Source organism: Cyphomyrmex costatus, unplaced genomic scaffold, assembly GCF_001594065.2.
Source record: "Cyphomyrmex costatus isolate MS0001 unplaced genomic scaffold, Ccosl1.0 scaffold28, whole genome shotgun sequence".
Lineage (NCBI taxonomy): Eukaryota > Metazoa > Arthropoda > Insecta > Hymenoptera > Formicidae > Cyphomyrmex > Cyphomyrmex costatus.
The window spans coordinates 683,205-700,024 of NW_017276910.1; the positions used below are offsets into that span (position 1 = coordinate 683,205).

General features: G+C 33.2%; 1 protein-coding gene across 2 annotated transcripts in view; it reads right to left on the reverse strand.

Moving 5' to 3' along the window:
• LOC108774957 (protein gustavus) overlaps positions 1 to 16,820 on the reverse strand; it is a 250,272-nt gene that overhangs the window by 50,089 nt on the left and 183,363 nt on the right. The window contains exons 1-2 of one of the 2 annotated variants that reach the window (XM_018541208.1): positions 8,558 to 8,707; positions 7,939 to 8,080 (exon numbers count right to left, since the gene is read on the reverse strand). The exons of the other annotated variant lie outside the window; for it this stretch is intronic. The gene's annotated coding sequence lies outside the window, so the exon portion shown is untranslated. Of the gene's footprint in view, positions 1 to 7,938; positions 8,081 to 8,557; positions 8,708 to 16,820 lie in introns of those variants that run through there. 2 annotated transcript variants of the gene reach the window in all.

Sequence of the window (16,820 nt, forward strand, 5' to 3'; positions counted from 1 at the left end):
TATATTATGGTTCAAATAATGAAATTTAAATAAAATAAATAAAGAAGTGCTACGGATCAGAAAAGACAAATTTAATGTAATCGAGATACAAATTGAAAATAATAATAAAAATAAAAATTAAATAGCGCTATACATGATTCACAGACGTTTCGACTCCGCGTCATTTTCAATGTTAAACATAATATAAAAATACTTATAATAATAAATATAGTCATAATATAAAAACGGTTGAAAGTTATGAACAATGAGTAGAAATTGATATAGACTTATACGATTGTTAGATGTAAGTGATGATACTAAATCTATACAGTTTCCTATTTTCAAAAAATAACGTGTCCTTATTATCGCCATTACATACAGTTCCATTTTTTTTAAAATAAAATATAACAAGAAGTCGCAGTAGGAAAATCCGATAAAATAATGTTTATAAAATAATATGTTTGACATATTAGCGGTTGGTACGGGGTTTGTCGCACATCGTATCGAGCCCTGGCTCATAGTTTTCGCCTGCTGCTGCAGCAACCGGCATTTTTTGAGCGTGCAGGACGCTCTCGCGGGGCTTCGGCGATCCTTTCGGGCTTTTCCGGGCGTCGTCGAACGCATTCGTTTTACCGGCTTGTTCAGCAAGCCAGAGAAGATTAATCGCGGTCGCCGTACAGATCGGTTGTATTGCACGAGCAACAAATAAAATCTCGAAAAGTATATCGCGAGTGGTTTTGATGTGCAAACCCTTCGATTCACGTCCTTCATTGTCTCAACGGTGGCTGCCACAGTAATCAGTGGCTTCTTATTTACGAGAACTGCAGAGACGCGTTGTCTCGACCATGCTTCCCGATTCCGAGCATCCCGGGAAGACGCATGGGGCCAGACGCCGCTAAAAATCAGCCGGGCGTCGACGGCCAATTCACAAATACTGAACAACATAAAATCTTATACATCATATCTTTGTGTGAAAAAATTCAAGTTGATATAATTAAGAAATGTTTACTATTTTATGTATACAGTAAGAAATATTATTCTACATTGTACTCGTATTTCATACAAATTCACAAACATATGATGTATATCGCATTTTTTGTGAACCTAAATTTAATTAACATTTTAGGTCAAAATCATGTGTATCTATTGACAAAAAAAGTTCGTTAAAAAGGTGAGTGCACTGACTGTTTGTAGCCTGCTATTTTCTGAGTTTATGGGTACCAATCGGCGTCTGTCAGAGAAGCGTGAGTGCAATGCCGAAAAGAAAACGAGGGTGTCTTTCTTTCATCGGGTGTTCCATTACTAAAGACAAGCCATACTCGACACATGGTGTAATACACACTGTTGGACTATATGTATATGACATGTACGGTCGATGCTTTCGTGAATCGTTTACTGTTATCAAGTTAATTTGTTTTTAATGAAAATTTAGGTGCATGTAACACTTTCTGGTAGCCTTTTCTGGTGAATTAGTATTCCAATTACGTGTTATTTTGGGACAGAAATAATCTCGATGTTCACAGGAAAAACGTAAATTGAAAGCAATTTGTGATATTTGAAATTATAAAATATTATATTTATTTTTAGAATATTATTAATTTGCGAAAACGAATTATCACTTATCCTCGATACTTTGAAAATTTTGCCCTTTGACAATTATTGATTGAACAGAAATAAACAAAAATTATTTTATTTTTATTTGAATTATGGATATTACATACGAAAATACATAGCTTTATTAATCAACCGTTTATTTATTTCACAAGTTAAACTTTAATTTTTTATTTTTAACAATAAAAAATAAATATCTCAAATATCATGTCAGTATTTTTCACATTCGTCAGTAAAATTATGCTGATGGTCACCTCGAAAATCAGTTAATCATCAAATAACGTTTTTACGTTATCATATTCTAAATAAAAATGTATTAGCCAAATATAAAGTGCCGTTTAATACGATTTAAGCAAATGCTTTTTAAATATTCCTTTGTTAAGAATATTACACGTCCGACACTTTCTATTCAAATTTGATGTTGATAATTGACAGAGAAAAATTTAACGAATGTTAAACGTTTATTTAAATTTTTGACGTGAACGTGTTATATTCATATCAAATTAAACATCCAACATCCTTTTATTAAAAGGTTTCAAACGATGATATTAAATCTTTTGACAAAATTAAGCCTCAAGCGATATACCTACTTGCCAGAAAATTGCTAATAAATACATTAATGATATCTAAAATATGTTTAAATTTAAAGTTTATGATTTGACGATATTTCGAATAACATTAATTTTAATTTCGGACCGTAGTTGAGTACAAACATATTAATGTGTCTTTAGGTAATATTTAATTAATTTAAATTTGTAATAAGGCTCAATAAATTTTAAAAAATAATAAAAGGAAACAGTGCTATGAGCCCAAAAATTCGTTAAAATATAAAATTGTTAGTAAATAAAATCTATCATAGAGATAAAAAAATATAAAGTTTAATAAAAATAATGGAAAAAATTATATATAAATTTAAATTTATATACAAATATAAAGTTTAATAAAAACATACCTTTCAACCTTTGTTAGGAGTAATAAGGCTCAATAAATTTTAAAAAATAATAAAAGGAAACAGTGCTATGAGCCCAAAAATTCGTTAAAATATAAAATTGTTAGTAAATAAAATCTATCATAGAGATAAAAAAATATAAAGTTTAATAAAAATAATGGAAAAAATTATATATAAATTTAAATTTATATACAAATATAAAGTTTAATAAAAACATACGTTTCAACCTTTGTTAGGTCATTATCAATGTTTATCATTAACATTGATAATGATCTAACAAAGGTTGAAACGTATGTTTCTATTAAACTTTATATATTTTTATCTCTATGACAGATTTTATTTACTAACAATTTTATATTTTAACGAATTTTTGGGCTCATAGCCTTTGGGCTCTGTTCCTTTTATTATTTAATTAATTATTAATAAAAATATATTTCCGCGCAGAAACACAAATTGTAATTTATGTCAAATGAATAAATTTATATCTAATCAATAAGTAAATGCACTCACAAATATTCGATATTGCGTTTAGCAATTAAAGATCTGTCTGTAAGATAAAATATAAATAAAATTAGTAATGATAATAAGGACTATGAATCAAAACAATATAGTTTGATAAAACAATAAACAATTTACGTACGAACCCTTCGATACCGATCGGGCCATTATCAATGTTATAATAAATACAATTTAAAAAATCGGTAAATCTTGAAAGTATAAACGTACAAAAACCTTATGAGCAATCATTTATTACGGATGTTGCATCATTAACATCTATTGTAGAATTCATGGTCATATTAATAAAAATTAGATGTAATATATAATTTTTAATTTAATTAGAGTATATAATTTTTGTAACCGTCTCTAAAGATTTTGTGATTGCTAGCAACATATATAAATTGCTAGTAAACTATAAGTAAGTTTCGTTTAAAAAATATTGTTTCTGTAAATTTTTAATTTCCGAATTGCCAATTTTCTAATCTTCATCCCTTATTTTCGAAATCAACAATGACTGAATGATGTGGATGCATCAAGCGTCCCAAAGGGTCCACAATTCACTCGCCACGGCGCTGACCCAAGGTGGAGGTCATTACACCCAGTAAGCTCTCATTACTCCTCGATCGAACGACCTCTTCTCTCTCTTTTACTCTTCCTCTTTCTCCTCTACACCACGTCTTCGCAGCTTGACCCTTTCGTGTGCTTCGTCGGGTAACCGGTCGTTCCCTTCGAAAAGCTTCTTCGGCGACTTTCTTGCAATCGGTAATGCCAACGAAAATTTATCGCATCTCGTCCCGGTCGACTCATCGATTTTCTCGTCTACTCCCCTTGCCCGCCTTCCTGACGGACCACCGAAAATCTTCAACCGCAAAGAGCAGACCGCCCCCGCGCGAACCACTTCTCTTCTTTTTGCTCATATTGACGACCGTCGCTCGTAAATTCACGTGGAATCTCCGTATATTGCCTAACTAGTTTGCCCGCATAGATTTACGGCATGTTCCACGTTGATTTAGCGCCAAGTTCGTTAAGAGAATACTGCGATAATGCTAAAAATGACGCGCGCTTTCGCGCCGCGTTGTTTTCCACGCGATTAATTTTAATCTCATATATAAATCTAGTGATAAATATTAAAAAATTGTTTCTAAAAACTATGTAGTATTATACAATCGATCGTTATATTCTGACGTATCAGTTGTGACCTCGATTCTTTAAAGATTTTTTTCTAAAAATACTTCAAAATTTCTAAAATGCCATCTCAGTATGAAAATACATTTATATTCTCACTATAATAAAGATCGCATGAAGTTAATAAAATAATAACATCTAAACTTTATTCATAAATTCATTGTGAAATTTCAGAAAGATTTATATTTTTAAATGTATGCTGCATTTTTTAATATGCTTATAAGAAGCCTGCGAATAATAATGCGGTATAAAGTTACACGAGTTGCGGATACATATAAGCTTTGTTTATCTATTATATTTGCGTATCGGGGAAGTTTCAGGGAAATTAATCTCATATGTAATATCGAATACCCAATATTCACGTTAATTCAATTTACAGTATTTATGCCTACGTTATGCATCGGCTAGATTAGTCAGCTGACGCACGTCATGATTTTGCTTGAATACGTAACAGCACATATCCATCTTACGCGGAATATATTTAGAGCGCGTTGTTATCCCGACCTACACACGCACGAAATCAACCATACGATTTGTTCGCCATGTTTGCAATCTCCCGGTTCACTTGACGTTAATGCCTGCCCATGATTGTTATGTTACCAAATATCATACATCAGTAATTAGCTTCTTTAATTTCATTCCTCTCTTATCCTATTTTAGGTATAGTATCGTAAAATGTTATTATAAACATCAATGTGTAATTCTAATATTACTCCGGTTTACATATCAAATTTTATTATTACCATCACTGCGCTATCAGCGTAAAATTATATTATTATTATTATTTAGTTTACATATCATATATTAAAACTATTATTAATACTAACATTAAACTATGTAGTTTTATCTTTTCTCTTTGTATTTATTATATACTGAGATGAATGTACGTATGCATAATTTTTCACATTTTATGTTACTTTCAGGGTCGTTCAAACGTTTTTAAAAGATTTAGCTTGAAACAGAAATTATGGACAGTAACATCATCTACAAACTACGCGATTTCTTCTTTTATCCATTTTACAGAAATTGTTAACGGAGAAACAATGCGCAGTCCTATTCGCAGAGAGAACAAACGTCTGCGCCATTTGATTACGCGACAACATTGTTGGCTTACGAGTCATTATGCAACCGACAGCGTGGTCATAACTTCGAGTAAACGCAAGGAATCGGCACGAATAATGAATGAGAGAAAGGCCAGCCTGTAACGCTTCTGCCTGAGCTCTCGACCGAGATAATCCGCGCTTATGGAGTAGTACGCTCGCGAGGAATAGGAAATACCAACTCTTTATAATTATAGTAATTTTAAACTTTACCTTTATTGCGCAGTTCACAGGATTTTTAATTTTTAGGATATTGTGTCCAAATAATGTTCAATTTCAAGCTTTATTTGAGACACGAACTGTCGCATTGAGCGAACGGAGCGTCTTTTGCAGAGCCGATCACACGAAAGTTTTTCGAAAACTTTGTGATGAAAACATGGTCCTGTAGCGTGCCAAGTCTGCTGAATATGCTGTATATAAGTTATTATATACTTTGAGTTCTACTTGAAATATAAAAAGACATTATATTTCTAGTAGAATTGTAGACGTTAAATATTATTCATTACTATGGACAACGCACGAAATATTTATTGTAAAAATATTTTTTAAATATATAGTTACACTTTTTAAATTATATCTTTATTAATTCTATATTAATTTTCCGTTGCCTGAGATTTAGATAGAATGTTTGCTTTCATGATAAAATTCTATCATACGTCATTTTTTAAAGCTAAAAAAATTCTTTAAATTATTTATCACAAAATGCAAGTTTTTCGCACCTTTCATATTTTTTAATTTATAACGTTATTAATTATAATAATCCTATATACACTACGGAAAAAGTAATTTTTAATTTATATTAGCTAAAAAGGCAATGAATTTTCATAGCCACATAATTTATACATTTAATATTCACACATTATTACATTTAAGTTGCCAACCTCGAGAGAACGTGGAAAATATTCAGCCATTGGTAGAAACTCTTTGTGTTAGAGTAATCGTATCACAGTCATTGTTCGACGCTTCATTGTAATACGAAGACTTCCGCAGAGGCAAAATTACGCTCTTCCGCGCTTCGTCATGTTTTTGCCTATCAGGCTATATGCGTGGCGAAATATTCGTGCATGGCAATTGCCGAAAGTCGCAGAAAAAAAGAATATCCCCGACGTGTTGCTCGATAAAAAAATCTTTCATCGTCGATCGAATTTATGGAGCGTGTCTTCACCAACGAAATTGGCGCGAGGATAAAAAGCTTTACGGAAATTTTGGCGACACGAATTTCGCAACGTAAAAACACGATGTATCCCACGCATCGCTCATCCTCGATGATGATGCCCGCAACATGCGTCATGCGTACAATTTTGGAAATTTCAAAGCGAGAATTGAAATCTGGATGTGTAATGCCGGTGAATTCCGATCTCAATGCGAAATACACATAGTGATCACGTACTCATATCCGACGAGTTAATTCTGTAAAAGTACATATTCTCTTGCATCTACAGCGCATGGAAAATCGGACATCATAGATATCACAAGCGTTTCGATTCGTATTTTGACGCGTGTTTTAAACTACGTCAATTGATAGGCTCATGAAAATTTCAGAACGCCCCGCGAGAACTTAACGTCGCCACGAATTCGTGCTGATCTCATCGTCTCCCTGTCAATTCCCACGCGATCTATCGACGTCGTGCGCTCGGGGACATTATTTTGATTAGCGAATAACAAGCAAACGTCGGTTTGACCTGCAGCACCGATTCCAAATACGCATAAACACGTTAACAGTCCAAATTTCGCGAACACATTATACGTGCGAATGCGGAATTAGCAATTCACGGCTCGCCATTCGCGATCCATAGTAAATTCGCAGTAATTCACTGTTTATCAATACGGACCTTCAACATTGTTAACGAGATTCCTGCCTCCTGGCTCATTGTTTGTAAAATTATATATTGCTCTATATATGTATAAACCAACACGAACCGACTGATGCACGCTCTTTGATTTCGTCAAAAAATCGCCGCACTGAATTGGCACGGATGATAAACAACGAATGTGAAATTCGACGAAACTGTCTGTTCACATTATTCACGAATTGTTTCATACAAATAACGAACATTATTCACAGATTATTTCGTATCGAATGGCGAACTGGGAATCGCGAATTGCGCACATAATCCGACGCTAGTTTAAACGATAATCGAATAGTTGGCAATCGTGCTGGCGGTATTGATAAGCGTCGATTCCTCGCACTATCGTGTAACAAATCAACGATTCTTCCCGCATGCAACACGACGCACAAGATGCAGTAGATTATCGTAAAATCTGCCACTTTTTCGTTTCGTCATTTCTTGTTTATTTAACAAGATCAGATTACGACTTCACTCTGGTCACTTGGCACTCGGCACTACGTCGGCGTCTGCGTCTCGTTGTTGGAAAGGAAATGACTGAACTTACAATTAGTATAACAAGCTAATTCACGAAAAAGTGTACTGCAGAACTGGTAGGACCCCATACCGAGCGTTTCTGCACACAAGGACATTTCCCCTCGTCGTCGAGACGAACCATCGCTTCTGATTCGTCATTGACCTTTCCAACAATCGATCGATCGATTAATCGAACGAAGCAGAGTGGGAGGATTTTTGAAATTCTCGATTTTACTTTCTAGCAGGAACTTACGGTGATTTTATGCGTTTCATTATGGTTGATCTGTCCCTATCCATATCCCCGATGCGTCTTTCTTCGGTACGACTTGATTCTGCTCGATTCTGCTCCTGGCTAACTGCAGGTCCGTCCGCCGTTGCACGATTTTTCCAAACCCCTCAAAATCAGCCAAAACCATCTCTCGTTAGTTAAGCGGATATTTCGTGCGGTTCTCTATTTGTACGTAATCAACGGGTTCCGTAACCCAAAGCACAGTGAAGCGCGAATACTACGTAAATAATTGTACATAAATAATAGTACACGTTATAATAGATTCAAGCACTTTCGTTTCTTGCGCGCCTCTGCACCGAAAATTTAATTCTCGCTCAACAGTCTGATCGGATTTAATCAATAAGCACGGATTTCGAAGACAAACACAAAAAGTAAAAATAAATAAATGTATTTAAAAAATTTTAAAAGCTATAAAAATCAAAATTAGACGCGTTCTGTAGATTTACGAATAAAACGCTTAATTAATTTGAAAGAAAAATCCAACTATTTGCATGTATAAACGTTAAACATCTGAACTCAACCTAACCCGGTCGTTTCCGCGGAGAAATCATTCAGAAATAAAGCGAGACTAGGAATTACTTACTGGCTAGTACATCCACAGATTAAAATTTTGAAGATTTATCTCGAGGGGAGTGGCTCGCGAGAGAAGGGCTATATCAAAGGCGCGCGGATTGTCAACTTTCAATATGTTCTCCGGACTGAGGAGGTCGAAGGCGCTCCCGACACCGACTCTTTCCACGATACCTCGACATAGTGTACGATAAGGCGGATATTAAGCCACTAGTTCCCCGAGATTCGCCGGCCGCGCGGGGATTTGGAAAAATTGCGACGAACTCCCGTCGTTGTACTCTTGCGATGCACACGACACACACACGTACAGCGAAACAACGCGAATGAAGGGGAAAGAAATGGAACAAAAAAGATATTGCACTGTTCCGCGCACATACACTACGGCAGCATGAGCCGGAGCACACAGCGTTCGTTGTCGTCGTCTTCGTCGTATTCTCCCATCGGAACTTATCCGTCTCGTGTCACCAGTACCCGGCCGTTTCGTTCTCCGCTATGCGGCGGAGCAGCGTGCATGCGTGCGTAACATAAATTACCGCGCGCGCGTTACGTATGTCGGGTGTGTAAATATATATATGTTGGGGGGGGGAGGTGTGTGTGTATGTATGTGTGTGTGGATGTGTGCGCGCGCGCGCGCGCGCGTACGTAGGTAAGCGCACCGAAATACCAGGTGGATCAGAGATACGACCTCAGCGACGCGCCAACGACGACTGCTGATGACTGCACCAACTAACAGAGGTCTCACATGTATCGAGCGATAAGGGGGAGAAAGTAGGGGAAACAGGGAGAGATGGGGGAAAGCTACAGTCATGTAGGAATACGCGAGTGGGGGTATACCTCGTGTGAACACTGATGCCAGTCGGCCATTGGCGTAAGAGCGATGTTCGTCGATATTCGCGGATTTCCGGGAATCTATTTTTTTTTTTTTTTTTTATAATTTTTGTTTCTTTCAAAATCTGATGCTAATTACACCGATCTGATTTTGAAGGAACGCCTGAACATGGACCGACGAAGAAAACTATTCTGATTTCTTGCGTGAATTTGTAACATTATTATGAAAGACTCTTGATATTCACGTGATATTCGCAACATCGATTGATTAAAAATGTTCAAGACGGATCTTGGAAATAGAATAATGAAAATTATATGAAAAAGCATATGATAGATTGCGCGATTATGTTTTTATCTAAAATATGAAAGTTGCTCCGAAATTATGCCGATCGGCAGTACTTACTATATAATAAGAATCAACAAACTACATTATATATTATATAATGCTAGATATAATACAAATGTATTATATTTAGCATTATATAGACACACATATACATATGTATGTAAATATATACAATAGTATATACATATGTATATACTACACATTAAATTTATACATACATGTATATGTATATAAACTTTCATTGAATATTACTGTATAACAAAGAGCATAATTTACTCACTTATCTCATTGTTGCGTTAGCAACAGTTATCTAAAGTGTAACTTACAATGGCGGCTGCAAGTTCCCCGAATTGTTAGGGGATATTCACTCCACCAGTTCTCGCCGTATTCACCGAATATCATTGCCGAACTACTAGTAGTAATTCAGTGTAGCTCTCGTACACCGATGCCGATCATTAATCAGCGATATATGGTTTATCAATTCAAGCATAATTCAAAGACATTACAGATAAAATTCTTATTTTTCCAGGTGTCGATTAATTTTCATTCTTTAATTAATTGTTACTGATTGATTAAGATTTATTTTATTCGCACAATATTAAATATTTTACATTCTAGTTAGAATTCTATATGATAGATGAATTAAAACAAAAACAAATTTGGAATATTTATTTATATATAAAGGATATTTATGTAAAATTAGATTGAGATATAGACATTAGTTGTTCTGTAAATAAACAAAATATTCATTTGTTATAAATTAATTAGTGAATCTCAATGAAACTTTGTATAAGTTATTTTTAATACTTAAAGTACTTATAAAAAAAATTTCGATTTTTGTTATTTAAAAAATTTTTGTGCATAACAATAATACTAATAAATAAAACAAATAATCCATAAAAATGTATTACTCAATAAAAACAGGATGTTATGAACACAACTTTTATATGTATTATATGTAGTTTATTTAAAACGTAAATATTAATATACACGTGTTGATAATAATTGTTTGCCGACTAAATTTGAAGGGGCTATGGGATATCACATGCAATATAATTATCCACTATTTAATCCAATGCAATATGATTATTCGCTATTTGGTCCAATAATAATACCACTTCGCAAGTTTTTTTTAATTTATATTTACTCACAAAATAACGTATACACAAGTTGACCGTAATTTACGCAAAATCAACTCTATCCATCTTGGAATCAGAGAATGCAACAACAAAACAGACGCTATGCTCTCGCGCCATATACACGCGAACAAGAAAGCGCTAGACAACCAACGAAATGCAACCAGCGGCACACTAGATAGAAAATTGAGAAGCCAAGCACGCATAACGTAAGGGCGCTCGATAAAAAAAGGTGGGAATCGCGAATTCAAGAAACTTAAAATCCCCTTAACATGTGTTTTATGCCCTTATAACCTCCTTAATTTTTCCCTCATCTTTTACAATAATTTCACTAGAGACAAGTTTTGATATTTTTGATAATATAATATTTCTTTCTGGTCATTTTTTGATATATATATATAACTTTCAGGAATTATTACAAGTTCCTAAATTAATTTTTGTACAGAACTGAAAACTATAATATTAAATCTTATAGGACCGTACATGTGAGAAACACAACCAGTAAGAAATTGCCTGGTCGAGCTGGAGACCTTAGGTACAATTAATATATAAATTCCGTGTGAATTTATATATTACGTATGTAATCTTTTAAACCGCGCACCGAACAACTTTTGTACAGAACTGAAAACTATAATATCAAAAACATTATTTACTTACGTCTTCAAATTAAATTCTAAAGATTCGCATTCAGGCAGTGATGCCAGAATTATTGATACGTATGTCTGTCAAAAAGTGGGGATGGAACGGATACTCATACCATATTAAAGAGGAAACATTCAGCGTGGAACCGATCGTACACTTTTTTGTGGGAGTATCCCTTCCATCTTCTTTTTGATGGAGCTGCATCTCAATTTTGGCATAACTGAATTTCAAAGATTCATTTTATTAGAATATTTATGAAAAATTTTATAATATGCCATCTATTTTATTTTATTTTATTATATTTAAATAATAGAACTTCGCTGTGTTAATCTAACGATAGTGCCGTCTATATGCGGAGAATATCTATATAGTATAAATATAACTAGAGAGAGGAGGGAGTTTTAGATTAATTAGAAAACACTAACTAAATTCCTATAGTTAATACAGTTAAACTGAAGTTAGTCTATCAAACATTCCAGTTCTAGTTATAAAATATCGACTGCTATCATGATAATCAGAAATTCCATTTATTATAGTTTCATCAAATTGCATTCTGCTATACATGTCTTGTTGGTATAAACAAAACATTTTTTCAGTGTACATACGCAAGTGAGAAATCTTCGTATAGAATACAGTGCGAATTATTAGGTGAATTTACTTTCCGTCTTTCTATATGTCACAATATCAACTCGTTTATACATGAAATAATTGTCTAAAACTGGGTCTCTTGGTAACTTACGCCCATGTCTAAGCTTGCCTAGATGCTTGAAACGTTTATCAAGGGGACTGTATCGCAAGAGAGAGCAAACGAGAGAACGGGAGCGGGAAGAGGGGGAGAAAAGGGGGGAGAGAGAGAGAGAGAAAGAGAGAGAACGACAAGAAACAAAATGGAGACGGACAGGAGAGAATGCGTTCAAAAAGAAGAATACGAGAGTTCCCCCTTCTACAGTAGGGTTTCACAGAGTAGTTAATCGTGAACCTACCGGTCGTTTAGTTGATCGACCAAATAACATTGAATTATTTCTGAAAAACTGTACATATGTACGTCGACACATGTACATGCACGTGCGTGTGTTGCTTGTTAATAATTAATATTGTCTAAAACTCAAAAATGGTAAGCAGCACCAAGTTCATGAAACATCTTTATCGATACAGAGAGGATCCTCCTTTCTTCTTTTCATTGTCTATACTATATCATTTTTCACCTCGGTAAAAAAGGCGGGAATCGCGAATTTAAGAAACTTAAAATCCTTAACATTATTAAAAACAACATAAACTCTATATACAAAACGGCTAAAGATGAGCATAATCAACAATAAATATTACATATTACTAATTTAATATGTTTAAAAATAGTTAAATGTAGTTAAAAATAGTTTTAACTTCACAAACTGAGATGTTTAAATAAAATCTAGCTTTGATGATACTTTTTATTATATGTTAACGATTAAAAATGTATTTTATATTTAATTTTTATTATAAAGAATTAAGTTCTTAGTTTTATTTTCATTTCATTAAGATATTTAAAGAAAGAGGGTATTATAAATTATTATAAAAAAATATAAAAATATTAATAAAGATTTGATTAATATAACCTAATCCTTTTTTTGTTAATAATAGACATAACTTTATAAAACAAATAATTATTTTTATGATTCAATTTATCCTTCGGAGTTGTTCAATATATCTTATAAGAGAGATTTATTGAACCACTTTATCTCTTTGTATAATCAACAAAATTATTTCTTATTTACAAAATATATTAACGATTTATAAGTACTTAATTATTGAGCCAAATAAGCTGGTGATCGTTTCACCCTGAAATTGTTTAAATAATTAATAAACAATAGTCGGAAATTTTTCTAATTTTTTCTGCCAGAGATATATTATTTTAAATGTGCCCAGGAAGGTATCCTGCAAATTTCAGCTTGAAACGCGCCTAACTACGGTCTCCAGATGAATCCGCTGCTGGTAGATAGTTAATTGTTATAAACAATAGGGTAGGAAATTTTTTCAATTTTTTCTGCCAGAGCTATTTTACTTTAAATGTTCCCAGGAAGGTTTCCTGCAAATTTCAGCTTGAAACGCGCCTAACTACGGTCTCCAGACGAATCCGCTGCTGGTAGATACTTAATTGTTATAAACAATAGGGTAGGAAATTTTTTAAATTTTTTCTGCCAGAGCTATTTTACTTTAAATGTGCCCAGGAAGGTTTCCTGCAAATTTCAGCTTGAAACGCGCCTAACTACGGTCTCCAGACGAATCCGCTGCTGGTAGATAGTTAATTGTTATAATCAATTAGGTAGGAAAAGTATACAAATACCCTTTAAGACTTATTAATTATACGTTATATTTTATATTTTAGATCGGGGGATATTTGGTAATGAATTGTAGCGTTTGCAAACCGTATATTAGCCGTATAATATATGAATTCATAGCATTCGTTTGTTTAAGTTGAGAACCACTGCATATCCGAATCCGCTGCAGCGAATCCGCTGCTAGTTTCAGCGTCATGATCTTCTACTCAGGTAGTAAATGAATATACATATATAGGGATTGTCGAAAAATATGAGAATGTGTGTAGGAATTGAAGGAGCAGAAGGTTGTTGAACTTTGGGTCAATATAGGATCGTTAAAGAAAAAGGTCTATCCAAAAAATTTTTTTTAGAAGAAAAATAGCTTTCCTCTATTATGATAAGTTTTAGACTTGTATATTACTATCCTAACCGTACTAAGTTTCCTTCTCATTTCCCGGTTTTAAAAACCGAGCCAGTGTTGGATACGGATAAGGTCAGCAAGGAAGCTACAACTTAAAGATATTTTAGCGGAATGTCATTTTCTGTTCGAAAATCGGAAAGAGTTAGGAAAAGATTGACCATGGTCATGGTCACGAAATCATAGAAAATACAGATCCAAGTATATAGTTAATACTTTATTCAAACGCTATGGTTGTTGGTGTGTGAATAAAATGAAGTTTTATTAAATTTGATCAATATACATACATTTTGATCCATAATTCGAATCCTTTTCAATGTAATCAGAATGTTTAAGTTGGTGCAATTAGTATCATATGATTGTTATTTAGTTGCCCATACTATAATGTATCTAGATGGCAGTGATCCACTTCCGTTATCTTTCCGTACACATGCTGTTAAAGTATCTCATAGTGCAAAAGTGATTATTTTACCTGTCAAAATTTCTTATACATTTTCTACGAAGTATAATATATTTATTACGAGTTGTATGCGTGATTCTACACATCTTTCCGCATTTCCTCTGCAGTGCAGGTAATCATTTATAGTTTCCTTTGATGTTATATTTCACCGTCTTTTATATTAGACACATCGGGGCACCACATTTAGTCATATATTATACTAACAGGCGTTTAGAACAATTTGCGTAGCTGCAGATCCGTATATGCATAAAAAAGTATATAATCGCATTTTACGCGTGTCTTTATGATAAAAATGTAATTAAATAAACAATAACAAGAAAGAAGGAAGCACAAAGCAAAGCCTATCACGGTCAAAGCTAGATCAAGATGCTTATTATCATTATGTGTGAATTTATATATCGCGTATGTAGTTCTCTCAATCGCGTGCCGAACATTTTTTCAGACTTACAACGCAACTCTAAATAACTACCGCGGTAATATCACTTTTAGTTAGATTGACAATCAATCTAACAAATTTCGATGCTTATAGGATCTTATTAGATCTTAAAAATAAGATTCTATTATTCGTTAAAATATACGTCGCCTGAAAAATGACGTTATTATTACTACTCTAGACAGATATTGCGAAGAATATTATTACGTCGACTCGCCATCAGAGGTCTATTCAATTGATATTCGTTAAAATTTCTCGCAAGTGCTGAGATACACGTATGTCTCTTTATATAGAGTCTCGATTTAATAACTTACACCGGCGTCTAAGGTAGGCTCCCACTACATTACCTTACTGATGAGTCCAGTAGTGGAAGCCGGGACGAAACGCCAACTTGTGATATTCTTCGCAATCTTATTTTTCACAGATTTCAATTATCATTACTTTAATATTAAATTTTAATATATGTCTTTCAACATATTATTAAGATCTAATAAGATGCTATAAGCATCGAAATTTGTTAGATTGATTGTCAATCTAACTAAAAGTGATATTACCGCGGTAGTTATTTAGAGTTGCGTTGTAAGTCTGAAAAAATGTTCGGCACGCGATTGAGAGAACTACATACGCGATATATAAATTCACACATAATGATAATAAGCATCTTGATCTAGCTTTGACCGTGATAGGCTTTGCTTTGTGCTTCCTTCTTTCTTGTTATTGTTTAACAATTGTACGGTTGTAAAAATAAGATTCTATATTATTCGTAATTAAATAAATCTTTTTACATGGTTATGTATAAACTATGCAAATTTGTCTGGATAGGTTCTCACATCGATTTAGATTAGATGAAGTTTTCCTGATAAAATTGGACAATGCAAATTCTTTTATGTTTTTTCAGAAAACACGATAAAAATGGTTAGAAAATATAAAAGAAGGTCGTCTAAGGATACATATATGTCTGACTTATGGTATTCCAGACATGGAGTTCCATAGGTTATTCTATAAATTTCTTTTCGATTTTTATTTAAAAAACAAATCAATATTTATTAAAAATGCTCGATAAATTTTAAAATATACATTATTCCTTAATTATATAAAAAAAAAATTCCAGACCAAAAATCTTACATTTTGATGTATTGTTTACTGTGAATTTTTGTGACTCATGGTGCCTCGATCACTCCTACATTTCCTTCTGCAAACTGAAAACTATAAGAGAGACTCAGAAAACTAGACATATTCGGTGGTCAAATAAATGAATCTCTCGAATTTTCTAGGTAAAAGAAAAATTATCTTTACAAGGAGCGTGCATGATACAATACTCGTCGAAATATACGAGAAATTGATAAATGATAAGATTTATTAAAGATACGAAACGTACGAAGACTTTCACGCAATGTAAAAAATTGCGTCCTTACAGTCTCTTCTGTCATATCTGATATTAGCCATCTCATACGCATATATGATGTCGCGGATCCAAGTTGGATAAGTTAATGTTCTAAAACTAAGTTAATGGCTTATAAAATTAATAAAAAACTAAGTTAAAAATAGAAGAAACAAGAAATTAACTTAATAAAAGTTAAGATTAAATAACTAAGTTAAAAAAAAATTAATTTAAAAAAAAAAAGATATTTTTAAGATCACGTGTCCTAATTTTACTTAAAATGAGATTACTTTAGATAACAATTACAATATAAATTATTAAATAAATATTTATAT